At 35.9% G+C, this 20,311-nt stretch overlaps 1 protein-coding gene and 1 long non-coding RNA gene across 7 annotated transcripts in view; both read right to left on the reverse strand.

Annotated features, from left to right (window-relative positions):
- Window positions 1–20,311, reverse strand: part of osbp2a (oxysterol binding protein 2a) — a 57,064-nt gene that overhangs the window by 25,487 nt on the left and 11,266 nt on the right. The window contains exon 1 of one of the 3 annotated variants that reach the window (XM_087270115.1): window positions 18,060–18,204. The exons of the other annotated variants lie outside the window; for them this stretch is intronic. The gene's annotated coding sequence lies outside the window, so the exon portion shown is untranslated. Of the gene's footprint in view, window positions 1–18,059; window positions 18,205–20,311 lie in introns of those variants that run through there. 3 annotated transcript variants of the gene reach the window in all.
- On the reverse strand, window positions 2,812–6,076 carry LOC147841960 (uncharacterized). Of its 4 annotated transcripts, none has more exons than XR_015500791.1 (6): window positions 6,033–6,076; window positions 4,847–4,935; window positions 4,689–4,754; window positions 4,037–4,222; window positions 3,464–3,802; window positions 2,812–2,918 (listed from the first exon to the last, which is right to left on the reverse strand). It is a non-coding gene; the product is annotated as an uncharacterized LOC147841960 (long non-coding RNA). The 4 variants fall into 4 exon arrangements; XR_015500789.1 differs by having other exon boundaries at window positions 2,812–3,057; window positions 3,206–3,802; XR_015500790.1 differs by having other exon boundaries at window positions 4,037–4,291.

Genomic DNA, 20,311 nt, shown 5'->3' on the forward strand with positions numbered 1-20,311 from the left:
AATAATCCCAGACAAAAAAAAGACACATTTGTGGTCACTCGCAAACACAGGGGCCTTGCCTACCCATTGATTCTTGTCTAGACTATTCTATTAAAACTAATGGTCACCTTTTGTTTTTTCAGCTTTATTCCAAAATTAATTAAATAGAAAAAAATTCCTCAAAAGTGTACAAATATTATGCCATAATGACAATGTGAATGAATAATTGAAATCATTGAAAATGTATTTAAAAAAACAGACATGAACATAAGAATTCAGAGCCTTTGATCAATACTTTGTTGAAGCAACTTTGGCACCAACTACAGCCTGTTTGAGTATGTCATGAACATGGCACATCTCTATTTTGGCAGTCTCTCCCATTCTATGCAGTTCCTTTCAAGCTCCATAAGGATGAATGGAGAGCATCAGTGCACAGCCATTTTCAGATGTTCAGTCGAGTTCAGATCTGGGCTCTGGGAGGGCCACTCAAAGAGATTCACAGAGTTTCCTAGAGCCACTTCTTTGTTCTCTTGGTTGTGTGCATCAGGTCAGTGTCCTGTTGAAAGAGGAACCGTTTTCCAAGTCTGAGCTGCAGAGTGCTCTGAATCAGGTTAATTCATTTTTCAATCAGTCCTGACTAGTTTTCCAGTTCCTGCCCCTGAAAAACATTCCACTACATGACTATGCTTTCCAGTAAGGATGGTATTGGCCGAGTAATAAGTGATGCCTGGTTTCTTCTAGACAAAGATTTGTGCTGTCGCCTCACAGCAAGAAGGTCGCTGCTTCGAGCCTCGGCTGGGTCAGTTGGCGTTTATGTGTGGAGTTTGCATGTTCTCCCCGCGTTCAAGTAGGTTACCTCCGGGTGCTCCAGTTTCCCCTACATTCTTAAGACATGCAGTACAAATGAATTGGGTAGGCTAAATTGTCCGTAGTGTATGGATGGATGGATGTTTCCCAATCAGTGATGGGTTGCAGCTGGAAGGGCATCTGCTGCGTAAAGCATGTGCTGGATAAGTTAGTGGTTCCTTCCGCTGTGGCGACCCCAGATTATTAAAGGGATTAAGCTAAAAAGAAAATGAATGAATTATATTCAGCCTGACATGTTGTTTTTCACCCAGAGATTTAAAAATATATAAATATATATTTTACAGCAGTAATCACAATACCGTGATACCGTGAAACTGTGATATTTTTATACAAGGTTATCATACCGTCAGAATCTTATACCGGCCCATGCCTACTCCACAAAGAAACTCAGGAGCACTTTCAAAATGACCCTCTGAAAGTCTTGGTCACCCGCTGACACTAAGACCTTTCTCAAACAATTGCTCAGTTTGGCCAGTTTGTCCACTCCAGAAAGAAACCTGGTCCCTCATGTATCAACGCTGCGTACGCACAAAAACTTTGCATACGCCAGATTTCATGCTCACATTTGGATTTACTAATGATGAAATGAACATGAGAATGTGCGTTGGTCCTAGCCAACTTCATGTCTGGCGTATGTGTATTTCTTGTGTGTGTGTGTTTATTTTTTTCCATTGGCGACTCCTAGAGGCATTTATGTTAAATTGCACACTACAAAATCGCACCAACACACACACACACACACACACACACACACACACACACACACACACATATATATATATATATATATATATATATATATATATATATATATATATATATATATATATACTAATTATGTGATTTAGAACATATAAAAGCATTTGCAAATGAATACAACCCTTAGCCTATGGCAATGGCAGTGTTGACCAGTTGTAGAGCGGGCGATTGGGTAGCTGAAATGCCAGTGGCGCTGCCTTGATAGGAGTGGAGGGGTGCTGCTATACCGCCCTAACAAGTGTTCATCTAATACATCTGTGTTTTCCACAGACACGGATACTACTCCAGACAGTAAAGTGTCGTCCACAATTGTGGCAACTCTCTCCTCAAAGGGTGTTAGTTCAGCATCCCCCGCCTGTTCGGTCCACACTTTATTTGGCGCGCCGCGGTTCTTCTCTTAACCTGCACCTTTACATCGGGCCATTTTTTTTTATTCACTCAGTGCGATGTTCAGACCCCACTGCGTTAACAGCATCAGCTAAACACTTCCACTCTATTTTTTTCTTTTGTTATTAATTCCGGAGGACAAACTTGCAAATTTTTCTCCGGTCTACCTCCAATAGGAGCACCTACAATTCACATTTTTGTTTCTCTTCTTGCTTGCTTTTGCCATTGCTTTTTTGTTTGGTTTTTCCAGAGTCATTACCATATTTATACAGGGGAGGAAGCAAGGAGAGGTTTGGCGCTCATCCACATGCGCTCAGTTTCACGTTCTATCCAATAGTATGATCCTGCACAACTGGAGTAACTGCACTCTCAGGACCGCATGTTTAGGACCGCATTTTTAGGACCCTAGTTTTTTGCGGAAGCGCCACCTACCGGATTGGATGACATAGTGAAACTGCATTTCTAGGACCCGTTTTTAACTGCGCCACCTACCGAATTGGATTATATAGCGGAAACTTTCAGGCACTTTTATTACAGAGGTTAAAGTGTAAAACGCCTGCTTTAAGTAACAAGTTTAAAATGAAACAAATGAATTTACACCTAAAATATAAATGAATAAATAGAGTTGAGTGCCTTAAAAGTCTTAAATTCCTTGAAAAATACTGTATATTTATAAACCCCATTACATTGAACTAATTAGTTCAGTATTAAGGAAAATAAATTGAAATCAAATGGGATCAGCATTTGCAGTTACTAATTTAAAACCAGGTTGTAAAGGTTTTAGAGAGACAAGACGCAAGGATGATTCAAGAATGTACATTTATATAAATATCCACACTTTTATTTTTATTAATGCAATTCAACCACAAAAATGACCCCACTGTTTATTCAGTTGCTGCATTCAGACTGGCTGTAGACTTTAGCTCCTGTGAATGAGAGTGAAGAAGAAAGTTCAAGTATATATATACACACACATATATATACATACATACATACATATATATACATACACACTGGGGTAAATAAGTATTCAACAAGTTTCCATTTTTTTCAGAAAACATATTTCTAAAGGTGCTATTGACCTGAAAACCAAAGAAAAAAAATATATGAATAGAAAACAAATCTAATTACTTTACAAATTGTTATCAACATCTGGTGAAAATTTCAAGTCAACAGCAACTTTATAAATATGTTTTCTGAGAAAAATGGATACGTGTTGAATATTCAATTCAATTTCAATTAATTTAATCTTTATTTCTAAAGCACTTTTGCAATGTAGATTGTGTCAAAGCAGCTTAACATTTAATAAATTCAGTTGAGTTCAGTGTGGTTTAGTATTCACTGCTGAAAGTCCAAACACTAAAAAAAGCAAATCCATCGATGCACAGTTCCACAAGTCTTAAACCAAGCAAGCCAATGGTGACAGTGGAGGAACAAAACTTTACAAATTGATGAAAGGGAAGGAATAAACCTTGAGAGAAACTAGGCTCAGTTGGGCACAACCATTTCTCTTCTGGCCACACTTCACGTGCAGAGCTGCAGTCTAGGCGCTTGAGGCAAACATTGGGCGTACATCGTGGAAAAGCTGCAGGTGTGAGTAGGTCACCAGCTGGTTTTCAGGCTGGACCACAGGGTCAATGTGGGCACTCATCTGTCACTGGGGTCTTTCATTAATCAGTCTCATGCTCTCCACTTCTCCATGACCACCACTGCATCTGCTCATGATACGGCCTGTTTCAGAATTATGGATACATTTAGAAGTCCTCTATGGTGGCATCATCTCTTCACAGGTTACAATCTCTAGAGGCCTCTGGATGAATATCCCCAGGTGGAAATAGGGAACAAGGAAAATAATTAGCGCAGCTGCTGTTCATAGTGTATTTAAACAAGAGATATTAAATATCAAGACAAAAATGAAGTGCTAAGAGATAAAACAGCAGTTATATGAATAAACATGAAACGCACATGATTATTTATAACAAAATGTCTGGTGCATTAAGACAGCAAGAGTGTTTCCTTCAAGTGGTTTGTCAATCCCACTCACCCGCATAGAGCACATAGGGCAGCACAGTTGTTAGCACCGTCGCCTCACAGCAAGAAGGTTGCTGGTTCAAGCCCCGGCTGGGCCAGTGGTCATTTCTGTGTGGAGTTTGCATGTTCTCCCCATGTTCAAGTGTATGAGTGTAAATGGGTGTTTCCCAGTACTGGGTTGCAGCTGGAAGGGCATTCGCTGTGTAAAACATATGCTGGATAAGTTGGCGGTTCATTCTGCTGTGGCAACCCCTGATAAATAAAGGGACTAAGCCGAAAAAGAAAATGAATGAATATATCTATATTCTTGAATATGTAAAACAATGTATATGAACTCAAAAGGTTAATCAATTGTTATGAAATTAAATTTAGATTAATATTTAATATAAGAGCTATAATAACAAACATTTGCTTTACAGTGTTAGCTATAATATATATATATATATATATATATATATATATATATATATATATATATATATATATATATATATATATAAATATATATATATATATATATATATATATATATATATATATATATATATATATATATATATATATATATATATATTTCTGGCTTAAGCGTATGCACTGTTGGGAGAACCAAACAGGAAACTTTACTCCCAACTCCATATTTTTAAGTATATAAGAGCAATACCCACCTATTGAATGGTCTCTCTTCTTTCGTCAGTTGTTTGTCAATCTGTCTGTTAAATTATTTTACTTCACTGAAATAGAGAACAATCACTGTTGAGTTAACATATATACCTGTAACAAAAAGGCTCTTTGAGCATTGTGCCAAAATTAACCATTTTCAGACCTGTAATGATAATCTTTACCAGAAAGAAAGACCTGCTCAGCATCATCCAAAGACCAGCTCCTCAAGACACCCAGAGGATGTACGATGGCCTATGAAAAAAAATCATTTAAATATGAACTAAAATACCACCACAGAACAGCAAATCATTTTACATGGATTCATAAATGAGTAGCACCCAGCATGCAGTTTATACATGTATTTGGCCAGACATTCCTCTGGAAAATGAACACCACAGATAAGCTGCACTTCATCATAGATATGCTATAAACTCAAGAACACAGCTAGCATTTGTAACTGTATTTATAAACTGCTTATCAATGTCTATTAAATGTAGAGTTAATGCCAAACAAATAAAATAGTAATAAATTAACTAGTTATTAAATGCTTAATAATTATTTATTTATAGTATGCAGATGTTATAAAGTGTTACTCAACAGTTTGAGATAACCTCAATGAAAATATTCCTGTAGTTTGTTTTCTTTTCCTCCTACAATGAGCCTAAGCAATTCAATCATATTGGCCATCACTTCTTATTCGCCAGGTAAAACATACCTGATATAAATTAAAGATATGAGACTCTATATGGTTAAGACCTGCAGAATAATCCTAACTTTCAGAATCTCATTAATCACTGTAAAACGATGACAAAACAACAGGCTAATAACACATACAGTATTGTGGGGCAAACAGGCAGTCAGCACAATTTTTAATGTGCTAATGTAATACAACGAATAACACGAATTCAGTAAAATATAGATAAATCTAAAACTCTTACATCAAACGTGCTTTTACCATCTTAGTTTAATGCATGTGTCACTAAGCACATTAACGTTTAGCCGTTAAGTCAACAAGCCATTAAATCAACGTTTCATTAAACCATGGTCACGAGCTACGAACGTCGTATAATCAAACTAGAAAACGAACTCTAGAAAATTATTAACAGTTATAGCAGCTCTCACTCTGGCTGTGTAAAATTATCCATATTTATTATTATAATATTTTATTCTTCTTCTGGAAAAAAAAATCGTCACGTAACATTTTTGTCCCAGACCCTTAAAAGTGGGGTAAATCATGCAGGCTAATCTGGCATTTCTGCATAAACTCACAGTATAAAACAGCAGCATTACAAAATAAACACATACTTTAACAGTTTAAAATAAAACTTAATAGAAAAATCGGTACTTACACTTTCCTTGTCATCCGTGTCGTCCATTAGCGCATCCATGATCCAATCCGACAGGTGACGCTGTCACAAAAAACTAGGGTCCTAAAGATGCGGTCCTAAAAATGCGGTCCTGAGAGTGCAGCCACTCCAGTTGTGCAGGATTACCCTTCTCGTTCTATCGGATATACAAAAAGAATGTACGTGGGATTCGGCGTACGCGGTGTTTCATACATCTGATTTTTTTACTGCGTACGCACATTTACTGCTTTGTCCATACACAATGTTTTAGTATTAATACAATGCAAGTCTTTGAACATGAGGCCTCTGGTGATTCAAAACTACCTTCATTTATAGGTGATGGAGGCCATTGTGCTTATTTGAAGCCTCAATGCTGCTGTACTCTTCCCTAGATATATTTTATTTTGAAAATAATAATAAAAAATAGGAAAGTATATACTACTCTCTAAAGATGCAGCATGTTTTAGTTTTATAGTGGATATACATGAATTATTGTCACTGATGTGGTTATCACAATAAGTACCAACGAATACTGTGATATAGTCTCATCATTGCTCATCCCTAGTTGAGAGGAAAGCTGAATGTAGGCAGTGGTTGACGATCGAGACAAGAGAGTGTGAAAAAAGGCGTTGCAAAGCCCCATTCAAACAGCCAATTTCTGTGAATGAACATGGTTGCCATGGAAACACAGGCCCACGCAATCAGAGGACGGCTATTTTTAGAAGCTATAAGGAGACTGGGAAAAAAAACAAAACTGGTTAATGCGTCTCGCTGTGCTGCTCGCTTACACAACATGGCCATCATTCACGGGCAAACAGACGCTGGAAAACTGCCTCTTTTGTTATGAAAGACATTTTTGGGAAGCCCCTGCTTGTCTGAGCCCGAGGGAGCACAGAGACAGCAGTCCACATGCTGGAAGACTGTTAGCTGAAACTCACTCACTGAACAGAAAAACAGCACCAGTGTGACCTTTACATCACCTTGAATAAATCTTTGATTTACATATCTGTTTTAGGCATTTGGTATTATTAATAATAAATGATTCTTGAGTAGCAAATGTGCATATGAGAATGATTTATAAATGATCACTAAAGACTAAAGTAATGATGCTGGCAAAACTTTAAATTACAGGAATATATATCATTTCAATTCATTTTAATTTCAATTAAATTATATTACATTTGAATGTCTTATAAATGTATATTTTCAAATTAAATACAATTGTAGTATTTGATGATTGTCACAATCACCAGCGATCGAGCGTTTGCAGATTGTTGGAGAACTACACACATGACACCACATGAACTACAACTACCAGTATGCTTTGCACAAATTAACTCCCTCTCCTGCTGACAACAATCTGAACACTCACACAAACACAGCTGAAACAAATGTTTAATGATTACCTGGACTATAAACACAGCACACACACACACTTCTGGGCTGAGTCTTGTTATTGTAACACCACAAAGAGTTTTTGTGTCTTGCTGCGTCCTGCTGCATCTTTAACCCCTTGATTTGCTTTCTCGTTAATGTTGTTTTGCCGCCTGTAGTGACCATTCACCTGTTTCTAACTACGCTTCTGGATTGCCCTTATGATTCTGTTTGTATCTGTTTGACTGACCATCCTCTCTTTAATAAACTGTGTATGGATCTTTATCTCCATACACATCAAGTATAGTAATTAATAATACTTAAATAATTGCATGATAAATAATGTGATTATGTATTATTAATATTTTAATAAATAAAAATAAAGTCAAGAAAAAATATTTGCTAACTATTTACATAGTTTGACATACGTTTGCAATTTTACTAAATAAACAAAGCTGATAATTACAGCTGATTAAGTCAGAATTTATGACAGACAGTAAAACACATCCTCAATGTTGACACATGAAAAAAATGTTATGGTTAAACTATTATATCAATAATAGTCATCAGTCATGCTTATTTATACACACTTTGTTCCACATGTAGAAATTTGACCTAAATAAACAAAATGTTTACAACTAGACTTTCTTTTAAAATTTATATGCATGATAATCAGCTTTCAGTGTAATTTTTATGCCGTAAGTCAAATATATATATATACATGTCACATGTTTTTGAATAACTGAGGTTTTGAAACTTATTGTGGGATTTTCAGGCTTACACCAGGTTAAAAATTATTATTAATGCTATAATAATATTAACACCTACATTGTTGTTTTTTTATAATAATAATATTATTAATAATAATAATATCATTATTAATCCATGAATGGAATGGATATTATCTATTATGTTGTATTAGTATTATATATTATTAATTGTATTATTTAGTAGTATATTCAATTAATTGTGGTGTAAAAAACTATCAAATAAAAACTATAATTCAGTTCTGGATATTGGTTATTGGAAATGTAAGCCAAATTTTAGACATACACTAAAAAAGTTGCATTTTTGTACATTTATGTATAATTGTTGTATAATTGTATATTTTATGCAGTGATCATAACTCAGTAGCTGCAGACATCACATTAACTAAGGCCCCGTTTACACTAGTGCATTTTAGTTTTAAAACGGCAATTTTAGAATGAAAACGATCTGCGTCCACACTAGCGTTTCACCCAGCGTTTCTGAACAGCTCTCTGTCTACACCACACCACTGAAAATGCACATCACGTGACCAAACACACACACACTCTGCCATGCGCTGCAGCATATCTATCCAGATGAGAGCTGTGCTTGTCGGAGTGTTCAAGGATCTACCGTTGGATCTAATCTCACTGTATTTGCTAACCGTGATATTTAATTCAACTTGTTGTCTTTATCTAATGACATATTCCCCGACTTTGGTCTTTTAATATATTACTCGGGTAACGTGATTTGGTTGAGCGAAAAGATAAGTAAATAATTAATGTAACCATGTACATTCTGTATATTGGCTGATTGCTTGCCTTTATTTCCTATAATGTATAAACTTATTGTACGTTATACTTTTATAATGGCCATTATCGATTATTAAAACAGATATTTAGCACAAGAGAGGATATGTTTTGTATTTTCAATGAAAATGAAAGGAGGCAGTGATGTTAGAGGCTCCGTTTTGTTATGAATACGCATATAGTGAAGATGACGCTCATATATGAAGCACGACGCCTCAACATTTCTGCTGTCTGTTAAGTTGCTAATATCAAAATGAAAAAAAGCAGTTCTTTATATCTGTCACCGACTCGGTCCCGGTCATTCCCCTCGCTGGCCAGCAGAGGCCACCATCTCCGGACTTTTAGCATTACATCATCCATCTACACTGATTGCGCATACACCTGATCTGAATCTGGTTAACGACCCACGTACCTCTTATAAGCCGCACTCAAACACTCAGTCAGTGCGAAGTCTTGTTCAGCCCCGGCCAGCATTACTGTGTACGACTCCAGCCTGTCTCTTACTTTGCTTCGCCTTCTGCCTGCCCACGACCCACGCCTGATATACGGACTCTGATACTCGCTGCTTGCCCTCGACCCAAGCCTTATACACGGACTCTGATTCTCGCTAATTACCCTCCACTCATGCCTGGTAACTCACTCTGTGTCTGTACATCATCATTCTTGATACCCTTACTACTACTGTGGATGTGTGTGTGCACTCCGGTGCATATTGTGTGTTTGAGTGAAGTTGTGATTAATAAATACTGCATAATGGATCCCTCCGTGTCAGTCTCCTCGTTACAATATCATGTTCTCATTTCATTTTTAAGTGAAACAACATAGTCAGGGTTATGTGAATAAGCTTATAAAGTACACTGTTCCCTTTGAAGATTTACCGGGCATGTGCTCGGGAGTGTGTTTTCCATATCAAACTTGCTAAGTCTGTACTTAAAAGGAGAGGATGCAGGACTGAACTGTGTGTTACGTTAGGCTACTTAATATTAAGGAAAATACACAATCAGAGAGGCGAATGTCTGCTGCCCCACCTCGTTTTCAGATGTCTCTGTTTTCCCCCATCCACACTGAGACGGAGCAGCAGCATTTTAGACTAAAATCGGCCTTTCCAGCATTTTTAAAAACGCTCCGTTTTCGGCTCTCGTAAACTCCGGCGTAGTGTGGACAGATGGCGTAACCGTAGCAAAACTTGTGCATTTTCAACGCATTAGTGTAAACGAGGCCTAGCTTCAATCTTTCCATTCAACTGGATCAAAACCAAAGCGTCTTCAAACCAATCCAAGTGAAAGACAATTTCAATTTCACACTTGCCAAGAAAACAATCGGAGGAAAGTGGATTATCATGGCTCTAGAGAGCAGAATCAAAGAGTGAGTCTGATGACCCACATACACCGAGAGCCCAGAGCCTCACATGGACCCCATAGTCAACTCCCACAGACACATCTGTGCCCAAATTACACTGTATAGTGATCTTGAACATACCTGTTATCATGAGCAGTTCAAAATACTGTGAATAATTATAATATATTCCTATTATGCCTTTTTGGGAAGACTGAGATTATTGCATGTGCAGTTTTGCTCATCACGGCTATTTAGGTGCAAACATGGACATTTTTTACATGTTAATCAGGCTTACCACATGTCTGAGATGATCAGATTCAAATTAGGTAAATATTCTTTATATCTCAAAGGATCAGGACTGGTGTCAACTGATCATGTTGGTGTTTGCTCCCGTGAGTCTGAAGCCTACCAGTAATGTGCTGTAGGAGGCGGTTAAATGCTGACTTATTATGTGTCTGAAAGTTTTACATTTTTTTCTCATTAAAATCAAATTCTACTTCACTTTTTGTCTTGAAATGTTCCTTCTTTTGATCGAATTTAGCATAGAAGTGTCCTTCACTGCTTTCGATATCCCACAATGCAACATGTTTAGTTTCTGACAGCTAAACTAAGACAAAAAACTACGCTTCTGCGATTGAGGGGGGGCACACACATCCCCCTCACTTTTCAGAAACAGGTGATTCTGTCCCCCGACTCGCCCACACTTTTTATTTGACCTAGCGGCCGCAAGTGTTCTCTGATTTGTTACTTGAATTGAGTAAACGATCACTCAGCCAATCACAGCACGAATCTCTTGAGCGTCTGTCACAAGCCCCATTCAATCACTTTGTGGTTGGGGTGACAGGAGTAAAAATGCACCCGAGAAAAAAGCAGAAGACGATTACATCCTTTTTTCAGACACACAATGTAAGTATGTATGTAAGTAGCATGCAAGTATGACTTCAAAAAAACAGTAACACTATCTAGTTGACTGTAAACAGTGCTTTAATAGTCATTTTGCTGCTAATTTGATTTACCTATTTAAAATATGTTATTTGCTAAATAAAAATGTGTAATGACATTCATTATATGATTCGTATCAATAAAAAAAAAACATTTTTAATTTACATTTTTTTAAATAACTACAAAATAAATTAATAATGTTATCTGAATATTGTTTTTAGGTCTTTTTTGTAACTATAAAACAAATGTTTCAAAATGTTGCTAGTTAATTATTAAAAATATTTCAATTATTATGTTACGGAAGGTGTGCATTAGAGCATAATTAAAAAAATACATGCACATTTCCTTTTACTACCTCACTGACTAACAATTGTTTATGAATCCAGTTGAATAATTAAAAATAAATATGCACACAAACCTCCAGCACCGCTTCCCACCGAGAAATGCACAATTAAAAAATTTAGCAATTTCTTTTAGTGACTGACTAACTCAATCTCAATCTTATTACTGAAATATTGCTGCTAGATTTATTATTGATGTTACATTGCTCTGACAATCGTAACATGATGCAAAACCCCTTGTTTATGGACCAAAAAAAAAAAAAAATCATACTATGTTAAACTGTACATTTCTTTACAATTCAGTGGCAAGAAATTGATATCTTATATTTTACTATTGTTTACTCATTTCTTACATTTTCCCTGAATAAATTTTATATTTTAAAAACCCTAGAGACTTTGCAAATATTAAATATAAAAAAAACTATTTATATTAAACATAATAATTCAATTTCGGAATTATGAATTGTTGTATTCCGATTTTATAACTTCATATTGCATTTAAGACCAGGACAAAACCATTTATATTAGAGTAATTAGGCAAGTTATTGTATAACAGTGGTTTGTTCTGTAGACTATCGAAAAAAAAATTGCATAAAGGGGGCAATTTATGTTTAACGGAGAGAAAAAAAAATTTCAGCACATTTCTAAACATAATAGTTTTAATAACTCATCTCTAATAACTGATTTATTTTATCTTTGCCATTATGACAGTAAATAATATTTGAATAGATATTTTTCAAGAAACTTCTATACAGCTTAAAGTGACATTTAAAGGTTTTATTAGTTTAACTAGGCAGGTTAGGGTAATTAGGCAAGTTATTGTATAACAGTGGTTTGTTCTGTAGACTATCGGGAAAAAATGCCTAAAGGGGCTAATAATATTGATCTTAAACTGGTTTTATTCTAGTCGAAAAAAAAAGAATTTCAAGAAATACTGTGATAATGTCTTTGCTCTGTTAAACATCATTTGGGAAATATTTAAAAAAGAAAAAAATTCAAAGGGGGGCTAATAACACTGACTTCAACTGTATACACACACACACACACACACACACACACACACACATACACACACACAGAGTTGAAGTCAGAATTATTACCTCCCCCTACTATGAATTTTTCACAGCATGTCTGATAATATTTTTTCTTCTGGAGAAAGTTTTATTTGTTTTATTTTGGCTAGAATAAAAGCAGTTTCAAATATTTTAAACACCATTTTAAGGTCAATATTATTAGCCCCTTTAGGCTATTTTTTTCGATAGTCTACAAAACAAACCATCCTTAAACAATAACTTGCCTAATTACACTGACCTGGTTAACTATACACACACACACACACACACACACACACACACACACACACACACACACACACACACACACACACACACACACACGTATCAACTTGCAATTTTGAAATTGCATTGTAGTATTTAAAAATATGTTCACACAGAGTAATACTTAATTTAAATGTGTGTGTTTCTGTTTATTGTTTGTTATTATTAATATTTTGTAATTATTTTATAATTTGGTTAAAAGATTATTAAATAAACTTTATTGCTAATAAATGATTAATCACTTTTGGGTGACATCACCATACAGCTGTCCCCCCCACTTTTAAAATGGTTGCTATACCCCTGACTAGGCCAATGGTCTCAAACTCAGCTCTTAGACAGCCACAGCTCTGCATAGCTTAGCTCCAACCACCACCGACTCACATCTGCTTAATAGTCTCCAGTAGTCTAGAACACCTCGATTATTTGAATCAGCTGAGTTTGATTAGGGTTGGAGCAAAACTGTGCTGAGCTGCGGCCCTCCAGGCATCAAGTTTGAGACCCATGGCTCTTTTCGCCAATATAATAAGTTTTTATATACTAGTAAATAAGCATAAGGAGCTAGTAGGTAACAACCCTCCCCACTTTGCAATGTTTGCATATTGATAAAATGTCCTGCATTTTCATCAGAAAATGTGTATACTTTCATTCATTTATTTTTTCGGCTTAGTCCCTTTATTAATCAGGGGTCGCCACAGCGGAATGAACCGCCAACTTACCCACATTTTTTATGTAGCGGATGCCCTTCCAGCCGCTACCCAACACTGGGAAACACCCACACATTCATTTACACACTTACATACACCATGGCCAATTTAGCCTATTCAATTCACCTGTACCACATGTCTTCAGACTGTGGGGGAAATCGAATCACACGAAGGAAACACATGCAAACACGGGGAGAACATGCAAACTCCACACAAAAACGCTAGCTTACTCAGCCAGGGCTCAAACCAGCAACCTTCTTGCTGTGAAACAATTGTGCTACCCACCATGCTGCCCTTTTGATTAATAATAATAATTCTTTACATTTATATAGCGCTTTTCTGGACACTCAAAGCACATTACACATTGGGGGAATCTCCTCATCCACCACCGGTGTGCAGCATCCACCTGGATGACGCAACGACAGCCATATTGCGCCAGACCGCACACCACACACCAGCTGATCAGTCGAGAGGAGACAGAGTGATAAAGATGGGGATGGTTGGGAGGCCATGATGTACAGACACCCGTGGGCAAATTTGGCCAGGATGCTGGGGCTAAACCCCAGCTAGTTGGGACCTTGGTTTATTGTCTCATCCGCCCACTGAGCAGTATAGAGTCCCTGTCACTATACTGGGACATTAGAACCCACACAAACCACAGATTGAACGCCCCTGCTCGTCTCACTAACACCACTTCCGGCAGCAACTAAGCTTTCCCATGTGGTTTCCCATCTAGGTACTGACCGGGCGCAGCCCTGCTTAGCTTCAGTGGGCGACCATGTGAGAGTTGCAGAGAGCTAGCTGCCAGCTGATAAAAGGCTTTTTAAGAAAGTATTTTATTAAAGCAGTTAAATCATGTAGTGTAGTGATATGGAGCTGACATGTGGTCAAGACCTGGCTGTAACTACTTCAGCTTTGCGTTTATCTAAAAATAATTGCAGAGCTTATAATGGTCATCAGCCAATCAGAATCAAGCATTCAACAACCTCATAGTATAGTATATACTGGGCTAACTACAAATAAGACAGACACATTATTTTGTAATTGTCACCAAATGTGCTTTCATCAATTGTATAATCTGTGAATTGTGAAGCGATGTGATTGCTGTTTTATTGTTGTAGTAGGACAACAATACACCATCATATGCCTATACAGGTGTGATCTGAGGAAATTTAAACAGAGAGAGTCTCACTCAGCCTGCGTGGGCATATAAAGGAAAAGCACCAACACTATAGAATCAATCAGAGATCAGCTTCATGTGACCTGCTGGAGAGACACGAATGACTCATCTCTGACTAACCACACCTAGATGAACCGCAGATCCAAGATACTGAACACTAAAAGTCTGGAAGGAGCTATAAAACCAAGCGACAGCAGAGTTCATTGGCTTTATGAGAATCCTATTAGGCCCATCAGCCTGCTTACTTTATATCCCAGATAATCTGATTTGCACTGAGTCCTGTTGTATGTTTCTCCCACTTTTAAACAACTTTCAGACCAGACTTAAAGAAAGCGTATGACTCTTTTAACACTAAACTTGTGTCCAAATGTGCCATCTTTAAAGTTCTGCATGTCACTGCATTGCAAAGTTCAAGCTTGGTGAACTCTGACCTGTGAGTTTTGCATCATCTTAATGTGTAAGACAGATTGAAGTTTAAAAGTGAACTCGCTGTATTGAAATTGAAAATATGAAACACTTGCTCTTTTTTATTAGGGTCGCATCATTGTCTTGTTTAATCCCGCCCCTTTTGCAGCAATTTCTGACCGAATTTCACATGCTTACAGATCCATTTCACTACATGATTTCAGTTATATCACAGCCTACATTTCGTCACCTTAGAATTATAAGGTTTTATCTGACATTTTAGTCAAAATTGAGTTATTGACATATTCTTATTAGATGACAACTTATTTACATTATGAGATGTTTTTTATAAGTTGTTTACATTTTAAGACTTTCTATTTAAAAAAAGAAATGTAACACACATACTGTTTGCTATGGAATGCAAAAACATTGAAGCTCAATATCTCAAAATCAGTCAGAACGCAGATAGAACCTTATAATTACTGGTGACGATTTGTCAAAAATTAAACCAAAAGAAAATAAAATGTTCTGAATGAGATTCGTTAGAAACTAGTCCTACATTTTGGCAGCAAAAACCTGACAAATGTGTTAACATCTGAAGGTTAAGCGCATCCCAAATTACATATTTATGCACTATTCTACTAGAAAACAGTAAACAATGTAAGTACACACCATGGGTGTTCACACCTAAAATTCTCAATATAAAATGTCCACTTTAAATACCAGGACGTTCCGCTTATTCAAATAAAAGGAAGTGTGGAATGTTGGACACAGCAGCCAATGTTGATCGCAGCTTTACTCATAGAAAAAGGGAAGGATCTAATGGCCATTAGGGTTGGATTACTTTATTTATTTTGGATAGTGCAAGCAAAATTCTCCAACACAATTATGCCACCTCATGGGGGTGAATGTAGTGTAATTACAATGTATTTTTGCAACCGTTTAACATTGTCTTGGAAACCATTTGAACTTCTGGTTAGTTAAAAAATATTTGCCTTTGGGAGTTCCATTTGGGACGACACTTAACTCAAACACTATATGGTTGAATGAATAAGTTCCTAGCTACATAATGTAAAATGCATTGTGCAAAGTGTGTCATTTGGGACACAACTATAGTCTAAAGCCAGTCGCACACCGGACAAGCTTTGACAACTCTTAGTAACACACACCATAGAAACGCCATAGATAGTCACCACATGTGACTCCTTTTAGTGTGGGAACCATAGCATAAGTGGAAAAACCTATAACTAGAATGATTATAAAAGAAGGCAAATTTTACATTAAGAACAGACTAGATTATACAATTTTCTTTTTCTCTTTTTAAGAAGAGAACAAAGACTGTCACTTTATGTTCTTAAAATATGATTTTTATTATTTTTAATATATTAAATATTTTTTTATTTTAATATAGTTACTTTTTGTGAATTTTTCTGGCTGATAAACAACTCCTGTTTTATTATCATTCACCAAGATTATAGTGTTACAATAGAATTCTTTTCAATTTTGATTAAGCTGACAAGTCTATTTGACACATTTAAAAAATATATATGAATGTTTTCAGGGGTTTTAACAACAATGTTTACAGCATGAATGACAAAACATTGCTTCCACAAACAGCTTCTGAAAAAAATTAAAATAAATCTAAAAGAGAAGCAGAGTGAAAGTTTTGTTATGGTTTTAATCTATCCTGGACCTGGCCAATAGAACTCTGAAGCTCTTTGTCTGACACGGGTCAGTGTAACTCCAGCCTCAGATATTGCCACATGAAAGGCAAATTAAATAATCCCTGTTCTGACCTAGTAACAGATTATGGTGTAAACATTTTCATGTCACCTCTGAGCATCATTCAACAGTCTCACTAAAGACAGCTATAGGCCAGAGTAGAGTTTTGTTCAACTGGTTTACAAGTAATTCCCACTTACTGTACGCCTGCTTTTATTTAGTCTCTTCTGTCCACTTTTGACCACTTTCTGAGAGGAGGGTCACAGAACAGGTGTATAAATGGGCTTTTCCTGATCTTTTTAACTAATTTTATCCAATAAATGCAATTTACAAAAGGAGACAACAAACCAATCGACCCTTTTTATATTTCCGGGTTTCTCAGCAGCAGAAGTCATCATAGACATTGTGAAAAGTGTCCATACAAAAAGCAAACAGCTAGTTTCCTTTCTGCTTTGACAGATGCTAAACTACGCCAAACACTGTGGGTTTAAATTAGTTACAAGTCTAGAAAGAAAATTAATTTTTAAAAATCCTTTAAAGCAAACTTAAAATTTCAGGTGGCAAAGTTAAAGCATTGTCGGGGAGTTTGTACACATTTGACCAGATGTTTACACTATGAAAGCAATCCAATCAAATGCGTTTTCGACAGCCTCTGGAAAAGCTCAAAATATTCACCTGTATTTAGTCCACTTTTTTTTCAGAATAATAAAACATCCTAAAACCAAGCAATATATCGTAAACAGCATTTCAGATGCACTTTTGCAGCAGCGTAAAAGTGAATTAACAATAATCTATCTTTATATTAAATACAATTGATAACAGTACCCACAGTGATCTTTAGAGGATTTATAACATACACTCCTAAAAATCTATCACAAGCAGAACCTTAAAATCCAGGCTAAAAATGTCTTTGTAAAACAAACTATTCCACCAGACTCACTAAAATCATTCAACTTCCACTAATACAAGAGGAATCTTGTTGTATAAATTCCATTTAAATCACACTTTTCTGTCAAAAAATGCAAGACTGTCCAAAAACATCTACAAACTCTAAATTAATTTCCCACAGAGACAAAAGCCAAACATTCCTGCATTAATGTCATCTAAATGTGTCACTATAATTTGTCCTACCTTTATTCCACCAGAAGAAATCACAGCTAAACACAAAGCAAGCGTGAGTGCTGTGACTGTGATGTTTCAGTGATTTAGGCTGAAAGCATATAAAGCAACGTCTCCTCAGTCACCTTCCCATCCCTCTCGCTCCTGTTTTTCTTCTCTCCCTCCCTCCTTCTTTCCTTCTCATTCTTCGTCTGGCTTGGTGGGCGGAGCTCAACACGCTCGTCACATCATTCAGATCAAATCATGCAAACGGGATGGTGTGCAGTGTGCAAATCAATCACTTTTGGGATATAGAGGCTCATCTAAATTCTGTTATATCGGAGAGGTGATAAACACTGCGAGAATCACCTGTAAAATCTAAAATATTTAATTGTTTTTTAAAGTAATTGCTTTCTCAGGCTAATAGATATAACATTTGGTTGAGGGAAAATGCTAATTTGAGGATAGAAATAAAAAGACAATTATATTTGCATTACTTTTGTTGAAATATTAGTCTCTCAATGTCTCAATATCAATGTCTTCTCAACGAGGTCTTACGGATGAAACTTAATGAAAACATGTAGCAAAATAATTATGAGGGAATTGTATTTTTTTTTTTTTTAGATAATTATGGATTTTATGATATGGAAATAATAGGAGTGGAAAAATAAGCTTTAAAATGTAATGAACAATACTGCCGTCTAGTGGCAATCGGTAATATAACACAGCACTTTCTTTTTTACAAAAATACCTTTTTTTGCCGTAAAAGGTTATTTGGAACACATTTCTTTTTTTTTTTAAGGCTTATTAGATTTTAGAGATGGATTAGGTTCTACCTTGGATATTTTGAACTGAGAAAAAATTATGAATGTAAGATTTTATTTCCATGATCATGTTAGTCTTATAAAACTCTATTTACAGATTTTCTGTACATTCTAGTACAATTCTCAGATCAGAATTCAAATTCTCAAAACTACCTGTTCACATCTTTACATCGTGTCACTTGTGCACATCAAAAAATCAGTTTCTAATTTATTTGAACAAGTTGCAAATGCTTATGTACATGCATGCAGATGATTATGTGCAATGATGTTTCCTACATAATCAATTGTATATGTCATGTTGATAAAATGTATTATTTTGATCTCTGTTGAATAGTCTCACCCCCCACAACATTTAATCCATTGTTCATGGCATAAGACTTTACATTCAAAATGGCTGAAAAAGTTGTCATAATATTTTGTCATAATGCATTTTTTCTATATTTTCCATTAGACTAAATCTGTCTAGAATTAGGTAATTTCTCCAAGGTGAATCTTGACTTTTTCTAATAAAGGTGCATCTCAAAGGAGGTTGTTCTATGTTCACATTTCTACTTTTATTTTGATTTTCTTTGTGCTATTGTTCTGTCTTTTCCTTTCTGTATCACAACGACAAGATCTGGCAACAAATTACAGTACAAACAGCAACAAAAAATAAATAAATAGCCATAGTTTACATTAGAACAGCCCTACAGAGTACACAGTTATATTGACAGCATGACAAAGTAATGTGACTGTCTTATCCACACACAATGACATAAGAACTTTTAAATCGGATGGCACTGACATGTTCATTGACACAGAAATTTAGTTTTGTGAGATGAACTAAGGATTCCATGATGCTTTGCTATTTTTACACATTGTTTGGATAAGTGCACTTACTGTTTTGCTAATTTCAATTTTGATCTGAGAAATATAGTCTGTCTAGATAGATAGACGGACAATTAGATAGACGGACAGACAGATAGACGGACAGACAGATAGACGGACAGACAGCCAGACAGACACAGAGAAATAGATGGATGGATGGATGGATGGATGGATGGATGGATGGATGGATGGATGGATGGATGGATGGATGGATGGATGAATTGATTGATTGACTGACTGACTGACTGACTGATTGAAAAATTTACCCTTTGAGCAGACCAAAACTACGTTCTATTTAGAGACTACGATATAATAGAGAGTGTTAGTAACAGTGTCAACAAAATAATAATAATAATAATTTTTAGATGATTCCTGATATTGAGATTTCTTGACATAATCTGGAGTAGTGAATTTTGGGTTAAGACTGGCGGGTTGATTTTGATGCAAGCAGTCATTGAAAGCCAGTTTAAATTGACAAAAAGAAAAACAGAGGATTTAGGCTTTAAATTACAAAATTACAACAAAAAAGGTTATCATGAAAGGAATGAGAAATGAGAAAATAAGAAACCAATATCTTCTATTTCACACATTTAT

This window comes from Danio rerio, chromosome 10 (assembly GCF_052040795.2).
Source record: "Danio rerio strain M-AB ecotype USA chromosome 10, GRCz13ab, whole genome shotgun sequence".
Lineage (NCBI taxonomy): Eukaryota > Metazoa > Chordata > Actinopteri > Cypriniformes > Danionidae > Danio > Danio rerio.